Here is a 6,933-nt window from a genome sequence, read left to right on the forward strand (position 1 = left end):
TTATGATAGATGCTTTCTGGTGGTGTGTAATACAAAAAAATGGTTTTCCTTCTAAGTTCCTGACCAGATGGCCCATGCCTAGGCCACCGCCCAGGAATCTACATATGCTTTCACCCCTTCCTCACAAAGCAGACAAGCAGATGCACTGCTCTCAGCTCTACCCATTTGGAATATATTTCCTTTCCATCATTTGTCACGGCCACTGCTGAATATGACTATAATGAAATCACTATCCATTTTTGGCTTGCACCCACATTCCAAACAGACTCACCCATAAACAAAGCTCAGGCTTTTTCTTTCTATTTCAGCTGTCGTATCAAACCTCCTTCTCCCCGTATAGTTATAGGTGCAAGCATAGAGAAGGGCAATGGTGCAACTGTGGTAGGTAATACGAGGGTCTGGACTTCCTGCTCATTCCCTCAGGCTCCTAGAGTCTTAAATGTACCATTTCCATCTTATGATAGACACATGCTGGTTATGTCTGAATTTATGACTAGGCATGTCCAACAAAATCCAGCTCATAATGAAAGTTCCACACTCAAAGTTATTTAGTGTCCCATAGTCAAGTGTGTACCAGTAATGCACTGGGAGCTGTTGTTTATCATAGGGTGTATAATCCTCTCCTGTGAATGGCATGCCCTTGCTCCATAATTCCAAGACTGCATTATGATTCTAGCACTGGGGTTTGCCATAAACTCCATGTTATATCTTTTCCCATTAGTGACAGCTCCAACTGGGCCTGCTGGATCATATAGCCCAAGCATCAGGGCTGCCTGCTCTGCAGTTTGGACCTGCTTCAGAGCCCTTTCCCGCATTAGGCCCCACTAAAAGCTGGCTGCATTCAGTGTTATCTCAGTATATGGGCTAGAACAGTGTTCTTAGGTGTGGAATATGTTACCTTCGGAACCTGATGTGGCCTACCAGGCAATATACTTCTTTCTGTGTGTTAGGGGATGCAAGATGCAGCAATTTTGTCTTTCACCTGGAGGGGATATCCTGGGATGCCCTGAAACTGGGCCCCTAAACACTTGCCACTTTGGTAAGTGGTTTACTCACTGACCAGCTTACTGACTCACCTTGCAGATCTTGGGACTTCTCAAAATCCATAATATCATGTGAGCTAATTCCTATGATAAATCTTGAGATATATATATATATATATATATATATTTATTTATTTATTTATTTATTTATTTATTTATTTATTTATTTACTTACTTACTTATTTATTTATTTATTTATATGGTTCTGTTTCTCTGGAGAACCCTAAGACAATAACTGTGTTTCATGTGAACATAACTCTTTCTTGATTAGGACAGAAGGGAATGCATGTGTCAATTCAGTGGCTACACAGTATGTACCAGAAAGCATGTTAATCTAAGTCTGGTATGGCAGTTGCAGTTGGGGCTGCTGCTTGGTGGAGTGATCTACCAACCAATCTTGGTTTGTCATAATCTGTAAAATCCCTCTAGTTGGGACTTCTCTGGTGGCTCAGTGGTTAGGAATCCACCTGCCAATGCAAGGGACATGGTTTGAGCATTGGTCCAGGAAGATCTCACATGCTGCGGAATAACTAAGCCCATGCAACACAACTACTGGGCCTGAGCTCTAGAGCCCGTGAGCTACAACTACTGAGCACACACGCCACAACTACTGAAGCCTGCGCGCCTAGAACTCATGCTCCACAATAAGAGAAGCCATCACAATGAGAAGCCTGTGCACCACAATGAAGAGTAGTCCCTGCTCACCACAATTAGAGAAAGCCTGCATGCAGCAATGAAGACCCAACGTGGCCATAAATAAATAAATAAATAAATAAAATTTAAAATACCCCTAGTTTCTGCAGGGGCTACATAGGTGAACTAAATGCAGTTACAGAAGCGGTCACCAACCCCTGCAACTTTTGCATTCTTTTGATCTTTAAAGGTGGCACTAGGGCAGACAGCAGAAGCAAGAAGAACTACAATCCAGCAGCCTGTGGAATGAAAACCACATTCACAGAAGGATACACAAAATGAAAAGGCAGAGGGCTATGTACCAGATGAAGGAACAAGATAGAACCCCAGAAAAACAACTAAATGAAGTGGAGATAGGCAACCTTCCAGAAAAAGAATTCAGAATAATGATAGGTACGATGATCCAGGACCTCGGAAAAAGAATGGAGGCAAAGATCGAGAAGATGCAAGAAATGTTTAACAAAGACCTAGAAGAATTAAAGAACAAACAAACAGAGATGAACAATACAATAACTGAAATGAAAATTACACTAGAAGGAATCAATAGCAGAATAACTGAGGCAGAAGAACGGATAAGTGACCTGGAAGACTGAATGGTGGAATTCACAGCTGTGGAACAGAATAAAGAAAAAAGAATGAAAAGAAATGAAGACAGCCTAAGAGACCTCTGGGACAACATTAAACGCAACAACATTCACATTATAGGGGTCCCAGAAGGAGAAGAGAGAGAGAAAGGACCAGAGAAAATATTTGAAGAGATTATAGTCGAAAACTTCCCTAACATGGGAAAGGAAATAGCCACCCAAGTCCAGAAAGTGCAGAGAGTCCCAGGCAGGAGAAACCCAAGGAGAAACATGCCGAGACACACAGTAATCAAATGGACAAAAATTAAAGGCAAAGGAAAATTATTAAAAGCAACAATGGAAAAATGACAAATAACATACAAAGGAACTCCCATAAGGTTAACAGCTGATTTCTCAGCAGAAACTCTACAAGCCAGAAAGGAGTGGCACAGTATACTTAAAGTGATGAAAGGGAAGAACCTACAACCAAGACTATTCTACCCAGCAAGGATCTCATTCAGATCCGACAGAGACATAAAAAGCTTTACAGACAAGAAAAAGCTAAGAGAATTCAGCACCATGAAACCAGCTCTACAAGAGATGCTAAAGAAACTTCTCTAAGTGGGAAACACAAGAGAAGAAAAGGACCTACAAAAACAAACCCAAAACAATTAAGAAAATGGTAGTAGGAACATACATATCGATAATTGCCTTAAATGTGAATGGACTAAATGCTCCAACCAAAAGACACAGGCTCACTGAATGGATACAAAAACAAGACCCATATATATGCTGTCTACAAGAGACCCACATCAGACCTAGGGACACATACAGAGTGAAAGTGAGGGGATAGGAAAAGATACTCCATGCAAACAGAAATCAAAAGAAATCTGGGGCTTCCCTGGTGGCGCAGTGGTTGAGAATCTGCCTGCCAATGCAGGGGACACGGGTTCGAGCCCTGGTCTGGGAAGATCCCACATGCCGCGGAGCAACTGGGCCCGTGAGCCATAATTACTGAGCTTGTGCGTCTGGAGCCTGTGCTCTGCAACAAGAGAGGCCACTATAGTGAGAGGCCCGCGCACCGTGATGAAGAGTGGCCCCCACTTGCCACAGCTGGAGAAAGCCCTCGCACAGAAACGAAGACCCAACACAGCCATAAGTAAATAAATAAATAAATTTTAAAAAAATTAAAAAAAAAAAAGAAATCTGGAGTAGAATACTCATATCAGATAAAATAGACTTTAAAATAAAGAATGTTACAAGAGACAAGGAAGGACACTACATAATGATCAAGGGATCAATCCAAAAAGAAGATATAACAATTATAAATATATATGCACCCAACATAGGAGCACCTCAATATTTAAGGCAAATGCTAACAGCTATAAAAGAGGAAATTGATGGTAACACAGTAATAGTGGGGGACTTTAACACCTCACTTACACCAATGGACAGATCATCTAGACAGAAAATTAATAAGGAAACACAAGATTTAAATGACACAATAGACCAGATAGATTTAATTGATATTTATAAGACATTCCATCCCAAAACAGCAGATTACACTTTCTTCTCAAGTGCACACGGAACATTCTCTAGGATAGATCACATCTTGGGTCACAAATCAAGCCTCAGTAAATTTAAGAAAACTGAAATCATATCAAGCATCTTTTCCAACCACAACACTATGAGATTAGAAATAAATTACAGGGGAAAAACTGTAAAAAACACAAACACATGGAGACTAAACAATATGTTACTAAATAACCAAGAGATCACTGAAGAAATCAAAGAGGAAATCAAAAAAATACCTAGAGACAAATGACAATGAAAACATGACGATCCAAAACCTATGGGATGCAGCAAAAGCAGTTCTAAGAGGGAAGTTTATAGCAATACAATCCTACCTCAAGAAACAAGAAAAATCTCAAATAAAGCAATCTAACCTTACACCTAGAGGAACTAGAGAAAGAAGAACAAAAAAACTCCAAATTTAGTAGAACTAAAGAAATCATAAAGATCAGATCAGAAATAAATGAAAAAGCAGCAGATTTTAGTTTATCAAGGATTGAATGAGGGGAAGGAATGAGGACCTGTAAACACAAATTACTGTAATACAAGGCATTGTGTATATAGTATTAGAAGATAAAAGTATGTTCTATCTGCCATTGGTTTGCTGCTCACAGTCAACTGTCTGCATGGTAGCTGCCTACCTTCAGATTGCTGGCCTCCAAGCTACCCAGACAACGCTGCCCATGTCCCAAGCTCCAGTGGTCCTCCTCTTGCCCATTCAATAGGAGAGCACACTCTGCTTCCAAGGACCAAGCTCAGCAGAGCTAATGGACCCCTAGTATGCAGGACTTTCTTCCATTCAGCCCTCTGCTTTCCAGAACACACAGGCACTCCAGAAGGTGTTGGAAAGGGCTGGATTAAATTATGGTCAGACTTTCCCCACACCTGCAACCACTACTGCCACCACTCTCCAGGGCTTATCAATCGGTTTAGCCCCCTGGGCCAGACTTCTTCATTCATGATGTTTTTCTCTCAGAAGCTCTATGAACTTCTCTCTAATCCTGTCCTGCAGATAGATATGTATATGCCAGAACTCAAACATGAGCTGAGTCCAAGTTCTTTCCCAGAAGATTTCTGGATTTGTAGCAAACCACCAAATTTGGCTGGAAACATTTTTCAATGTCTTCAAATGTCCCAAGGCAGATAAGAGGCTGGAGATAGGTGGGAAATGTAGAGAAAAATAATAATAACTAACATAAATTGAGTTCTTACTATGCGTCAGTAAGGTGCTAAATTCTTTATATGTATTTTACAGATGAGGAAACTGATTTGGAAGCTAAATAACTTGCCCAAAGTAACATGGTTGGTAAATGACAGAGATATTATGTGAACCTATGCAATGTTAGTCCAGAGTTCTTGCTAGATTAAGGACAAAGAATTAAGCACTGAGTAAAACAGCAAGTACCTTGTCTCTGCACCAAATCATCCTTTTCGAATTGGAAGTTCAGTTTAATAAAAGGACTAAAAAGTAAATAAAGGAAATGTCAAGGAAGCATAAGAGCCAAATACATAGGTATTAAAAATAGAAATAAACATCAGTTATGATGATAGATGCGAGCAATTAAAATTTGACACTGAAGGACTAAGACTGATCCATTTCAAGCTGTTAATTTGGACACAAGAATTCAATTTCCTCTCTATCAGTCAGAGTCCAGTAAGGAAACAGAAACCACACGAGTAATTAGAACAGGGAAAATTTAATATTTTACTAACTAATAACCTTTTACTAATTAGTAAAAGGTTAACTATTAAAAGGGTAAAAGAGTACTTAAGGGGTACACAAGTCACAAAGTACAAAAAGCAGTTATTATCTCTAAGGGTGAGAAAGAGCAAAGACCGTAGAAGAGTCCCACTCCTAAGCTAAGACTCAGACCTTTTTGGAGAGGATCTGGCTGCCGCAGGAACATAAGGCCTGCAGGTGGTGAAGGAACTTGCTGAAAGTAGCAGACCAGAGCTGGTTCATAGGACTGGCCCAGTAGATGGCGGAGAAACTTGCCAAACTATGCAAGTGGGCTGAACCTGGTCTATAGGAGTGACCAGCTAGGTGGTGGAAAAACTTGCTGTAGGGTACAGGTTGGTTGTAGCTGGCCAGTGGGAGCAGCCTGCTGGGTGGGAAGAGAAATATGCTGAGGATGCAGGTCATAGCTGGTCCGTGAGGACTGCTGAAATGAGCACTTACCAGGCCTCCTCATGTGGTCAAAAACCAGCTCGCTGGAACCAGGAAATGAAGTCTCTCTCTCCTATGGCCTTGCAGTGTCCCTCCAGAACTCTCTGTTGACAAAGGTTAATATCAAGCCAACAGACAAAGTAGAAATGCTCATAGAGTCCAGTGTCAAAAACAGGACAAAGAAGAGTGCATTTGGATCTGAGAAGCAACAAACTAATAACTGGCACAGTTCATCCCTTTGATTTCCACATGCACCCTTCTTCCCACATTCAAACTTCCATACAACAATAAAGCAACAGCTATTCTTTTTTAAGATTTATTTTTTATTTATTTATTTATTTATTTATTTTTGGCTGCATCAGGTCTTAGTTGAGGCACGCAGGATCTTCGTTGAGGCAGGCGGGATCTTTTGTTGTGGTGCACGGGCTTCTCTCTAGATGTGGCGTGCAGGTTTTCTCTCTCTAGTTGTGGCGCGTAGGCTCCAGGGTGCTGTGGGCCCCGTAGTTGTGGCACGCGAGTTCCAGAGCATGTGAGTTCTGTAGTTTGCAGCACGCGGGCTCTAGTTGAGGTGCGTGAGCTCAGTATATGTGGCGCATGGGCCTAGTTGTCATGCGGCATGTGGGATCCTAGTTCCCCAACCAGGGATCAAACCGCATCCCCTGCATTGTAAGGCAGATTCTTTACCGCTGGACCACCAGGGAAATCCCAACAGCTATTCTTCATACAAATGGAATTCTCACCTTCTCCCCAAAATAAGGAGACACATAGTTTAAACAGTCATATCCATTATTGGCTAGATTAATTACTCCTCAAATTCAGTCACAGTTTCACTGAATATTCTGTTACCTAAAGACACAATCGTAAAGTTAACCTCCAGCAATTTGTATAGAAAATA

The sequence above is a fragment of the Balaenoptera musculus genome, chromosome 1 (genome assembly GCF_009873245.2).
Source record: "Balaenoptera musculus isolate JJ_BM4_2016_0621 chromosome 1, mBalMus1.pri.v3, whole genome shotgun sequence".
In the NCBI taxonomy this organism is placed as follows: Eukaryota; Metazoa; Chordata; class Mammalia; order Artiodactyla; family Balaenopteridae; genus Balaenoptera; species Balaenoptera musculus.